The sequence below is a fragment of the Amphiprion ocellaris genome, chromosome 1 (assembly GCF_022539595.1).
Source record: "Amphiprion ocellaris isolate individual 3 ecotype Okinawa chromosome 1, ASM2253959v1, whole genome shotgun sequence".
In the NCBI taxonomy this organism is placed as follows: domain Eukaryota; kingdom Metazoa; phylum Chordata; class Actinopteri; family Pomacentridae; genus Amphiprion; species Amphiprion ocellaris.
Window position 1 is genome coordinate 109,459 of NC_072766.1, and position 13,163 is coordinate 122,621.

Here is a 13,163-nt window from a genome sequence, read left to right on the forward strand (position 1 = left end):
TTTCTCTCACTTACTCGTCGATATCACAAGTGAGGCTGGTGTCATCCGAGAGACAGAGGCTGGTGTTTGATCGTGCAGATGACGGTAGATTCTGCAGTGTGATTGGGTCAACAGGGACACAGCTTCCCACTAATCGCTATGCTACAGCGTTGATGTGCTCCGAGGAATTCCCGCTCATCACATCTTCAAAGACCTTTCTGGCTCTACAATAAGCTCGACTCAAAAAAACGTGTCTCTGTAAAAGATGCAGACAACTCCTGCAGCTAAAAAACCGAGCTGGAAGCATCTGTTGTGTTGCTAGCCCACAACAGATGCTTTTGCTTCTTTTTATGTCATTTTTTGTCTCTTTGTGTCATTTTTGTAATATTTTGTCTTGTTTTTGTTGGGTTTTTTTGTCTGATCTTTGTCGATTGTCTCATGTTTTTGTTGTTTTGTGTCTCGTTTTTGTCTTGCTTGTGTTCTTTGTCTTGTATTTGTCATTTTGTTTTGCTTTATTTGTTGTTTTGTGCATCGTGTGTGTTGTTCTGTGTTTTTTCGTGTCTCGCTTGTATTGTTAGTCCATTTATTGGGTTTTATTTCTTTTTGTGTGTAATTTTTTGTCTTGTTTTTGTTTTTTGTCTGGCTTTTGTTGTTTTGTGTTTCGTTTTATTCATTTTGTGTCGGGCTGGAACTTTAACGTGTTAATTTTGATTAATTAATTACAGGGAAAATAACGTGAAATAAATTTACGCATTTAATCGCACCTTTCTCAGTTCCCTAATTTGCGCCACACCGGTAACACTGGTGAACAGCCCAGCCCAGTAGGGGGCGCTAATGAACCTAAAGTCTGTCTGCAGCATACAGTCTATGGTCTGCAGTGAAGAAGATATACAGGCATGACATCAGCGCACAAGGAGGTTTTGGTGAACAGGTAAAGAAGATGAGACTCATTGAGCTTGTTGGGCAGAAAGTTTTCTTTTTAAAATCTTCCTGATGGCAGCTTGGATAAAAGCCTGGTTGTTTGCAAATTGTGCAACCAAGAGTTTTCTGATCACCTCAATGCAAAACATGTTGCTGTTAGCATCAGAGCTAACGTTAGCTAAGACAATCCTGCTAACGGGTAACGGTGTAGCCATCCCATAATAGACCACTTTAGAAGACACTGAAAGTGCTTTAGTTTACAAAAAGTTGTACTAGGGCTGGGCGATAAATCGATTTTATCGATTAATTCGAATTTGTACTTAATGTTGATTTGTTTTAATGAAAATCGATTTTCTCATCAACATCCGCCACCAACGCCTTCCCGCTGGGCTCCCGTAGTTCAGAGTGCGCCCCCCTCCCCCCCCCGCGCTTGATACACAAACAACATGGCAGCGAGCGGTGCAGATCTAAAGACGCGTGTCCACTAGATGCTATTTTCCCACACGGCAACGCATCACATCTGAAAATCACACGGACGGCGGGTGGTCACTAGCGAACCACAACATGGTCACATGACAGCGCTGAGCAACAGCAGGCCGCTACGTGGTCATGTGACCGAGCTTTCAGCTGGACAGTCTGACAGACAAGTCGGATAAACACAGCGGCTCGGCCGCAAACTTTCCCTTTTATTTCAAAAACATGTCAGCAAAAAGTATTTCTGAAAGCATTTGAGGCAGAAATAATCTGTGCAGCATCTGAATCTGTCCTCGTTTTAGGTCACTGACGCCTAGTTTAGAAGTTTGAGGACAGTTTCACGATGCGTGGAATATGTCTGTGTAGTTTCTCATTCATCCAGGTCATGGTTATCCAAAGTTGTTTAAATCAATCCAACTGGACTTAAAGAAGGTTCCTTGAAGACGTTTCACCTCTCATCCAAGACGCTTCTTCAGTTCTGGTGGTGGTTGATGTTGCCTCAGCTTATAACCCCTGTGAGGTGTGGTCAGTGTTATTCACATTCCGACGACCATTGCCAAGGTCCGTCTGGCTCCTCAACGATGGTCGTTGGGAGCCAGGGAGTGACAAAGGGGGTCGTTGAAATGCGAGTTTCACCGAGCCCTCGTATGCTAATGCTGGTCGTTAGCATGAGCCACCTCGACTCAGGTGAGGTGGCTCATGCTCATGCAGTTGGATTGATTTAAACAACTTTGGATGCGTTGAATCTCCGCACGCCAGATGCAATTTGCATAAAGTAGAAGTCCAGTCTAATTTATGCAAATGAGCTGCAGCCTTCTCCGTGTAAACACACCGGATCACAGCTGGAAAAGCAGCGCAACCGGACCAGCATGCCACATGCGGCGCATTTCCAGCTGCGATCCAGTGTGTTTACCTGGAGAGGGCTGCAGCTCATTTGCATAGAGTAGACTGGACTCCGGCTGCAGAGATTAGGTAGGGGGTAAAAAAAAAAAAAATCAGATAAATCGTGAATCGTGATTTTTTGTGAAAAAATCTGAGATTTTTTTTAGGCCATATCGCCCAGCCCTAAGTTGTACAATGCTGAATATAATTGCTATAATGTAATTTTGAGTTTGTAGTAGTCTGTGAATGTAGCAGACAGATGAAAAATGCAGATAAATAGAAAAGAAACAAACAATTTTGTGGTTTAAAATTTTACTCCGCCAAAGAGGCAGAGCCTCAGCAGAGTAATAAGTTAAACCATTAAAATGTCTCTTTTAATAATTTAATTATAAAATTTTAGTTTATGTAAAAAATATTTTTGTTTATAAATAAAAAATGATATTCCTAAAAAAAGAACCATCAAAATGACACCATTTATCCAACCCAGAAACTATGAAAACAGAATGAATCTGTGGATTTTCAACTTTGTTATGTGCCATACAGTGGAAAAAAAACAACTAAATCCAGGCTTTAAATCATCAAAATCACTTTTTTCTCTATATTAAAATTGTATTAATTTTATAAATCTTAAATTATAAACACATATATGTCTATTCATTGATTCAACTGCCAATCAAAATTTAGTTGAATTGAAAATAATTACCTATTGTGTCAAATATTATTTGAAAAAATGCGATTGATTGCGATTAATTCCAAAGCCTGTAATTAATTAGATTAATTTTTAAAATCGCATCCCACCACTAATTTTGCACATCATTTGTGTCGTTTGTCTACTTATTTGTCATTTTTTTCTCGCTTTTGTCATTTTTTGTCGCTTGTCTGTATAAAATACTCCTGCAGCTACAAACCGAGCTGGAAGCATCTGGGAGGCCGTCGCGTTTGACTTTCTGTCAGCAAAGAAAAAACAGTACGCCGTTTTCCTCACGCTGGCGTAATAATCAGCCATTTGTAGATTGTCATGTGTACGCTGCAGTGAAAAGATCACCAGTGTCAGGAACAAGTGAAGCGGGATTGATTAACGAGGTCATGTTGCTTATGAGTGGCTGAATGAAGACAGCACTGAAAGCAATAGTGTGTTAAACATACTAATGCAATTTGACAATCTGGCTACGTTACTACACCGACAACAAAAAAAAATCAGTTTGAATTGAACCATAATCGCTGTGGCTTCTCTTTCTAAGAACACACAGGACGATACTTCAAACCAAAAGCAAATGAGACAGCATTTCTGCAGCACTCAGGGCTGTGCTGCGCCACAAAAGCTGACAGTATCTTTATAGGTGGTGTGGGGGAGAGCTGAGTGTAACCTGGGCTCGCATCCCAGGAAAAGATGGATCACCAGTTCCTGGCAAAGCAGCGACGGAGCAACAAGCATTCAAAGTGAGCTTTTTTTCCCTGCTGTAATTGGCAATTCAGGAGTGAGAAATCCAATCAGGGCTGTAAAAACTAAAGCAGAGTTGCAGATTCTGCGACCTGTGATATGAATTTACACTTCACATGTTAACTGTCACATCTAGTCAAATATTTCAACAAAATGCTTGCAGCAGGAAGTAATGGAGAAGATAACGTCCTCATATAACAGTTCTCATGTATAGAATCTATTCTGGTCACCAGCCCAGATGCATTTACCCCCACTGAGGGTGCCTGGAGCTGGTTGGGTGGTGGACAGGCGCTCCAATACGGACTTTAAAAACGCTGATCTGTTTTATTTAATTTCCCCAGGGGTGTCAAACTCATTTTAGGTCAGGGTCAGAATCAAATCACAGCATAATAACCTATAAATAACCACAACTAATTTTTCCTTCGTTTTAGTGAAAAAAGTGCATTCTGAAAATGTTCACATTTAAGGAATTATCGTTTTACAAATCAGCACGAACAACCTGAAATTTCTTTTAAAAAATAAATTCAGTTTCAGCAACATTCAGCCTCAGTTTCTCATTTCCACATTACAACTTCCAGATCACAGAGTGTCGACAAAGGAACACAACATTTAGTCATCTGGAGCTGAACCAGAGAGGATTATACTTTATGATCAATATGACAAAAGTCAGACAAAAAAAAGACAAAAAACAAAAACAACATGAAATATTACAAAAATGAGACACAAAACGACAAAAAATGAGACAAATGACACGAAACAAATCAAAAAAGAGACAAAAAAATCACAGAGCGCCAAAAAATTGGACAAACGACAAAAATGAGAAAAAATGACAAATGCGAGAAACAAAAGGACAAAAAAGGAGACAAACAACAAACAATACACAAAAGAATGAATAAAACAAAACAAATGACACAAAAAGGAAACACAAAATGATAAAAAACAGAAACAAAACAACAAAAACATGAGACAAACAACAAAAGTCAGACAAAAAAAACAACAAAAACAAGACAAAATATTCCAAAAAGGAGACACGAAATGACTAAAGAACAATGAATAATCCAGTATTTTACTTTATGATCCAAACAACTTGTCATGATCTAGAAATTATTTTAAATTTATAGTTTTACTAATTTACAATCTGCAGTTAATGTCTTCTCTGGAATTTTTACACTTTGAGGGCCGGATTGGACCCTCTGGAGGACCGCTTTTGGCCCACGGGCCGCATGTTTCATGTCTTGTTTCTTCATTTTAAATATGTTCCTGCTAAATGCTGATAACTGAGAAGATTAGAAGTTAAAAACTCTGCTTAGTGTGAGTGAATTTCTCTGAAGCTTCTACTACTAACCGCTCTCTGGAAGTCAGGTCATGTATGCGCTGCAGCCGCTGTAGTGTTGGAGCTTCCCAGCCCAACCCCCACCATCAGGGAGGATCACTTCAGATAAATCTCAACCATGGCCAAACACTGGACAAGGTTTTAAACCACAAACATATCCATCTCATCTCAACCTGTCTGCTGACACTAACTATACCAGGAGGCTCAGCATGGACTCAGGGAATGCATCTGCTTCACAAAGAAACGACAATATCACTTCATATGTGGGTTTACGAGCACACAGAATAAAAAAGGCTTCACTCAGGTGATTCCAAGATACCTGGAGGCCTTCAAATGACCACCAACCTTTGAGGACATAGGTTAAATCCTGTCTTAGTTTGTTATCAGCTGGTGTGCAGCCGCGAGATGACGGCAGCCTTACAAAGCCAGCATAATCCCCCTGTCCTGGACTAATCTAATGCTCTGCACGTCTAAACAAACACACTTCAATTCTCTTCTTCCACAGTATTTCTCTGACATCCACCCTGCTGCACAACAGACTTCAGACTCTCACTGGTTTCTGTGTGTCACTGGATCTTAATCATTCCAGTCTAATATGTAAAAATGTGTATTTGGGTGAATAATCTGCACATTCAAGTGAAAGTCTCAAAGCCATCATGCATACATTAGTCACTTTAACAATCCCCCGCTTCCATTTAAAGAACATTCCATGTCAGCAGCTCTGTTATCACACACATCAAGCTGTTGAATAAGGAAATGTGAATTTCCTCAAGTGGCTTTCCTCTCGTGTTCAACCGTGGAGTCTTAAATTTCACTCCGCAAGTGATGGTTCTGTCAGATCGTATAAAATGAGTGTGGTGCGCTGCAACAAGGCTCCTAACACCCTTACAATGATTAGGACAAATTACGACTAAAAAAAGGTAATCAGATGGAGAGGAACTGCCTTTGAAAAGGTAGTCAGCTGGAAAGGAAGCTGTGGCAGCGCTCTGCCTCGCAGAAAATGCTCAATGAAGTCTCACAAGAAAAGACAGAGAAGAAGAAGCAACGCTATTATTAACAAGAACACCAGCGATTCTGCATGTATGAATTCAAGTTTTGGCAAATCTGATGGGTTTGATGTTGTGATACTACCGTATTTTTATTGGTTCCAATATGGCTGCTAAATGAGAAGAATAAGAAAATAGTCCTAAAATGTTCACATATCAATAGAAAACAGGTCAGAAATGAATCCATACTGATCAAACACTCTTAAAGCTGATGTGAAAGGTTACAGTCACTCTAGTAAAATTCTTTTACTACGTACTAAAGTAGTATATTTGGCTAGCACAGGGGTGTCAAACTCATATCAAGACAGACAAAAAAAGACAAAAAACAACAAAAACAAGACAAAATATTACAAAAATGAGAAGCAATATGATGGAAACGAGACACAAAATGACAAAAGAACAATGAACAATCTAGTATTTTACTTTATGATCCAAACAACTTGTCATGGTCTAGAAATGATTTTAAATTTATAGGTTTACTAATTTACAATCTGCAGTTAATGTCTTCTCTGGAATTTTTACACTTTGAGGGCCGGATTGGACCCTCTGGAGGACCGCTTTTGTTGGACACCTCTGGGCTAGCAGAATGAAGTACTACAACTGATATGAACCACTTTCATGTCCCCCAACCCCAACTATTAATCAGGTTTACGTTGACATGACCTTGTGTGGTATTTTGTCTTCCTGTATGTCACCTAAAATCATTAATGTTTGACGGCCCAGTCAGACTAGGATAGCTGGAAACCGAGTCTTCACTTTGAGCAACCCTATCTGCTGACTAGATGTACCCAAGGAACTTCCAACTGAAGAACAGAATAGCTCTATTGTCATCATACATGGGGACATGACGAAAATAGAACTAGCTGCCATGTGACGGTGCGTTGATAACAAGCTATGAGTAATAAAATACCAACATTAGACACGTAAAACAAGACTATAGTAACCCTTTGATGCACAGTGTGGGTCAACAGATCCCCTTTGTGTGAATTTGGGTCACTTTTGACCCATGTTGTGCATCAAAGGGTTAAAGATGACAACATATGCAAAAGAGGCGGATATATACAATGTGGGAGGCAAATGAAGTGAAATAAAAACCAATAAAATAGAATAAATATGGCATTTGAACTGCTAAAAGCGACGCTGTCTGTTTCTGTGGCCCCTCGCCCCGATAGGTCGAGGCAGACGGCTGTCCTCCCTGAGCCTGGTTCTGCCGAATATCTATTTTCATAATGACTAAAAGGAAATTGTTGAATTTTTTAAGTGTTTGTCTATAACAGAAATATATTAAGAACTTCGGCGTACTGCCTCTAGAGTCCCGAGATGACTTGTGTTTTTTTTTTACTTTAACATCTTGAACAATTTAGAGTTATTTTAATAGCCTGTGATAAGTTTTATTTCAGTTTGTTTTTGTCCAGCCATAAAATTTACCTTAGCTGATAGTATTAGCCAGGAATGCTTAAGACTTCACTGCCCAATATTCAAAGTTCTTCTTGCTCTTGGTTAATGGTGCAGTTATGTCAACAGAGAGCATTGACAGAAGGCGATAAAGAATTTCATTAACCAACTGAAACTGACAAAGAAACCACTGGTCCAAGACTCATTTATGGCTTGGGTGGGTGCTTTAACACCGATATCAATAGCAATATTTGGGGGTTTATTTACAGATATGGATGCCTTAAATTCTCTCTGTGGTCTACGGACTAGTTAGATTGATATTTCTAAGCTGCCATCTCTTGTAATTTAACAGCTGATATAAGATTTTTTGTAGAGTTAATAATAATCGATGACAGCTCAGCTTGGGCTGCATTTAAAACTCTTTAAGGAAAACTAAATTTGGTCTTCCCTCCAGTATGTCGCTGTGAGATAATACGTCACACCATATGGAGGATTTAAAGAGTTGCATTGTCAGCATTCAGAAACACGCGAAACAAAAAACAAACACGATTAACCGATTAGATTTAACTGAAAGCAGTGGGGCGTAAAGTCCATGACACGTTTATGTAGCATTAAAACCAAATCTCCCTTTCTCTCCCCTACCAACACATCATTTTTTTTCTAAATTTAAATTAAGTTGAATGCTGCTCCACTTAAAGGCATCATGTAGACTAGTTAGCAGCAGGTTTTGGATTAAAACTTAGTGACAAATAATTGAAATTTGGCTAGTTTTGAGCTATAAATAAAATGTAGAATTGCAATCTGGGAAGCAACTAAGTACTGGGCTGGTATTTAACATGCTGCTGTCATATGTGATTAAACCACAGAGTTAGCCCACAGTGCTGCTGCGCTAGCCTGGCTAACAAATAGCTGAAGAGTCACAGCTGAACCAACAACAACTGAGCTGCAATGATTAATCCATTTGTTGTCAACCATTAAACGCATCGCCAAGTATTTTGGTAACTTTCCTGAGAAAAATAGAGGCCAAACTTTCGGATTTCAGCTTCTACAGTTAGCAAACTGTTATGTGCAATAAACCAAAGTGCAATTAGTCTGTGTATATATTCTTAAATTTGTGTTGTTAGCATCCTTGTGTGTATCTTTCTTATTTATACTGTATACATATCTTATGTCTTTAATTTATAGATGTGTTCTCTTGATTTTCCTTACTGTCACTTTGCAAATTTCCCCTCGTGGGACTAATAAAATGATATTCTATTCTATTCTATATCTATATCTGTGGCCTTAAAGGACATCATCCTGGGCTTTAAGAAACACTGACTGACATTTTTCACCATTTTCAGACTAAACAACTACTGGAAGACACAATCAACCACTCAAAAAAACTGTCAGCTGCAGCCACAACCAACAACAAGAAAAAAAAATGCATCCAAACACGAAGACAGATAACTTCACAAGTCAGCCCTTTAAGTAAAACACAGCAGTTCAGTCTGAGATCCTGACTAACTGACATGTTGAACACTTTAACCTGCAGCTGAGCACTGAGCTTCTTTAATGTGTCTTTAATGTGGTATTGTCATACTTGATGGAGCAGGACAAACCACGGGTAGCGCCCAGGGATAGCCCACAGTGGTCTAGTAAAAAATACATGTTGTGCTTTAATTGAATGACTCACTCAACCCCAGCAACACGGTCCAAGGAAAAGAGCCAGATCCCAATTATTTTTCATGTCCCAAAGCCCTAACTAGACGTTTATTTGACCTTCAGCCACCATTTTGTGAGATTTTTAAGTTCCGTTAAGGAAGATAACAGGAGTGCAACACAATCAGGGGCGTCAAACTCATCTTATTTCCTCGTTCAGCCCAATTTGATTTCCAGTGACCAGTAAAACCACAGCAAGATAACTTAATTACAAATAAATAACAATAAATAACAACAACTCCAATTTTTTCCTTTGTTGCAGTGCAAAAAAAATGTACATTCTGAAAATGTTCACTTTCAAGGAATTATCTTTCTACAAACAATCATGAACAACCTGAAATTTGTTAAGAAAAATCAGTTAAATTTCAGCAACATTCAGCCTCACTTTACCATTTCCACATTACAACTTTCAGATCACAGAGTGTCTACAAAGGAACACAATATTTAGTCATCTGGAACTGAACCGTAGAGGATTTACTGGAGGATCAAAAGCACAAAAGTCAGACGAAAAAAAGACAAAAAACAACAAAAACAAGACAAAATATCACAAAAATGAGACGCAATATGACAGAAACAAGACACAAAACGGCAAAAAATTAGACAAACGACACGAAAAAAATTAGACAAAAAAACAGTGACAAAAAAATGGAAAAACGACAAAAACAAGACAAAAATGAGAAACAAACTGACACAAAAAGTAGACAAACGACAAAACAACAAATAAAGCAGAACACAAATTGACAAAAACAAGACAAAAAACACAAGAGACAAAGAGGAAACACAAAACGACAAAAATGAGGAACAAAACGACAGAAGTCAGACCAAAAAAACCCAACAATAACAAAACAAAATTTTACAAAAATGAGACACAAAAGTACTACAGAACAATGAGCAATTTAGTATTTTACTTTATGATCAAAACGACTTGTCATGGTCTACGATTTAGTTTAAATTTATAGTTTTACTAATTTACAGTCTGCAGTTAATGTGTTCTCTGGAATTTTTACACTTTGAGGGCCGGATTGGACCCTCTGGAGGGCCGCTTTTGGCCCGCTGGCCACATGTTGGACACCCCTGATCTCCACTGTTCTCACACTTATGGAAGTGAGACTCACACATTTATCTTCACACTCTCCTGAAAGCTCGAGAGTGACACGTTTGTGAAAAACGTTTCATTTTCAGTTTTTCCCTTCACAACCCCTATAACCCACTCCCGGCCCCCTGGGGTCCCCGGCACCCAGTTTGGGAAGCACTGTAGTCACTACACAGGCAGGAATGTGTAGTTTTTACACCATAAAAGATTTAATCGTATTTCCAAATGCTTACAAAGTTAAATTATTAGCGAGGGCGAGCGATGTGTATTTTATGCTACCCTCGAGGTGGCGGCTAACTGTCACTAGCCGCGAGTTAAATGGTATTAAGTTAGCCGTTGCTTTTTTAATGTTGTTAGCAGTTTTTACACGACAGTTGGGAGTTGTTGGAGGAGCTAACGGAGGCTAGGTTAGCCCATCGTAATGACCTAATGGGACTGTGAGGTTAGCAGAGCTAGCAGGGTGAAACAATGAGCTCGGAGTGCAGCGAGGCTCGGCTAGCTCGCTGCGTTAGCTCCGCGGCTAGCACGGCCAGGCTAGCGCTAAACGGCTAACGAGCCGTAGCTACTATCAACAATGAGGGCGAAATGCACCAACTTACCGACTTAGCTAGACACTCCTATTCCAAACCGTAGTCCGTCCATGGTGGTGTGCGCCCTGGAGTAAATCAGAGTAACGGTGGTTTGAATCGGAATAAAAGAATAGGCTCTTAGGAAATCCGAAGCAGCAGAGGCAGCGCACTCCCCAAGACATCCAACACAAGAGAGGAGGGGAGGCCAGCGATTCACTGGACTTCTGCCATCACACTTCGAGATACCGTCCGCAGCGACAACAGCCGAGTCCCGAGCGCATGTTTGATCGGCGCCGTTTCGAGCCCGACGCGAGTCCGGTGCTTCTCCCGCGACCTTTTCTGCCGATTAATCCCACAGCGAGTAGCTTTCCATGCAGGTTAATTCCTCCGTGTTCGCCGTTTCTGGATGAGCGCCGCGCTGCTTCTCCGTGTGGGAACCGATACAATGTAGCCAAGCAGCAGCGGGAGCAGCCAGCAAAGCCCGGCCCGGCCGAGCTGCTGCTCCTGGAGCGGACCGTCTCACTCCGCGGCGCACAGCGGGAAGACACGGAGCTGGATTCGGCGACCCGAGTGGACCCGGATTTAACGCGTTTGTTTTCTACCGGGATTAACGCGCCAGCGAGCTGCCGTTAAATGTAGTGGATTAACGTTTAATGGTGTTTTAGAAATACAGAGGTCATGGGTTCGAATCCCTTCATCCCCGGAATAAAATATTGTTTAAAAACTCGAAAATAAAATAATATAAAACCAAACTGTAACAATAATAATAAATAATAATTAATAGTAATATAATAATAGCTAAAACAGGTTGTCATTGAAAAAAAGAATTTGTCATTGAACCTCCTAGGACCTGGCATCCACAAATGTGGACATCATTTCCCCCCCCCAAAAAGCATGTTGCTCATAATAATCATAACAATAAAAACAGACAAGATAATAATATAAACAATAATATAATTATTATACAAATATATATAATATATATAATAATACTAGTATAATAATAACATAAATAATAATACTAAATAATATCAAAAGAATTAATAAAATGAGTTTGCATGTTCTCCCTGTGCATGCATGGGTTTTCTCCGGGTACTCCGGCTTCCTCCCACAGTCCAAAAATATGCTGAGGTTAATTGATCATTCTAAATTGCCCGTAGGTGTGAATGTGAGAGTGATTGTTTGTCTCTGTATGTAGCCCTGTGACAGACTGGTGACCTGTCTAGGGTGTCCCCTGCCTTCACCTGAGTCAGCTGGGATAGACTCCAGCCCCCCCATGACCCTAGTGAGGATTAAGAGGTGTATAGATAATGGATGGATGGATGGAATTAATAAAATGCAAGCCCAACCAAAGCTCGGGTCTTGGGAGGTTAAAATGAAATTTGTCATTGAAAGAAAAACATTGTCATTGACAATGACATTAAAATTTTCAAAGTTTGTCTTCATGTCTGTGCTTTCAGAGACAAGTTTTTTTAGAGACTTTTGTTTTACAGACAAAATTTTTCTTTCCGTTGTTTCAAAGTTCTGTTTTCGAATACGACTTTCTGTCTCTCTTTGGATGTGGAGGGGAGGAGTCAGGAAAAAAACTGTCTCTGGAAAAAAAAAAACTTTGTAAAAAAATTGTCTCTGAAAGCGCAGACATGAAGAAAAACTCTGAAAGTTTTAATGTCATTTTCAATGAGAGCTAATTTTTTTTTTCAGTGCCAAGCTACACTGTCTCTGTTTTAGCTCCATACATACAGTAGTTACAGAAACAAAGGTTTGTGCTTTGACAGGCTCAGAAAAACCAGCAAAGAATGTAAAATAACAACTATCAGTAAAATCAAGGTGAAATTAAAATTTAGTTAAAACAAGAAGACACAAAAATACAACATAATATATGTCAGTATTAACAAATACAAATCAAAGAATAAAAGCTATAAAACTGCAGCTTGCTTTGTATGCAAAAAAACAATTTTACACAAAAACAACACAAAGAAATTAGCTCTTTTTAAAAATATATGTTTTAAACTGTAATTTTATAGCAAATGGTAATAACTAGTAAAAGCAAAGGAAAATGTACTTATATGCTAAAAACAAAAACCAACCAAAACTTTAAATATCATTCACATCAAACATCAGCATTTTTCCAATTTGTAATTTATGAAGTTTGACCATAAAAATCAGACAAATTCTACTGTATTAAATTGGCCAAAAAAAGAAATATACTTATTTTACAGACTTTTGACACTATTTGAAAGTAAAATTATGTACAATAGAGATTGAAAAAAATGCTACACTATTTTGGTTAACTTGTATTTTCTGGATTTCCCGTTTTACTAAATTACAG

The 13,163-nt window shown here is 39.1% G+C and overlaps 1 protein-coding gene across 1 annotated transcript in view; it reads right to left on the reverse strand.

The window, feature by feature from the left end:
- The window catches only part of LOC129348986 (zinc finger protein 609), a 120,263-nt gene extending 108,963 nt beyond the window's left edge, over positions 1-11,300 (reverse strand). Inside the window, exon 1 of the mRNA XM_055010900.1 lies at positions 10,865-11,300. The gene's annotated coding sequence lies outside the window, so the exon portion shown is untranslated. The remainder of the gene's footprint in view (positions 1-10,864) is intronic.
- Positions 11,301-13,163: the final 1,863 nt, after the last annotated feature.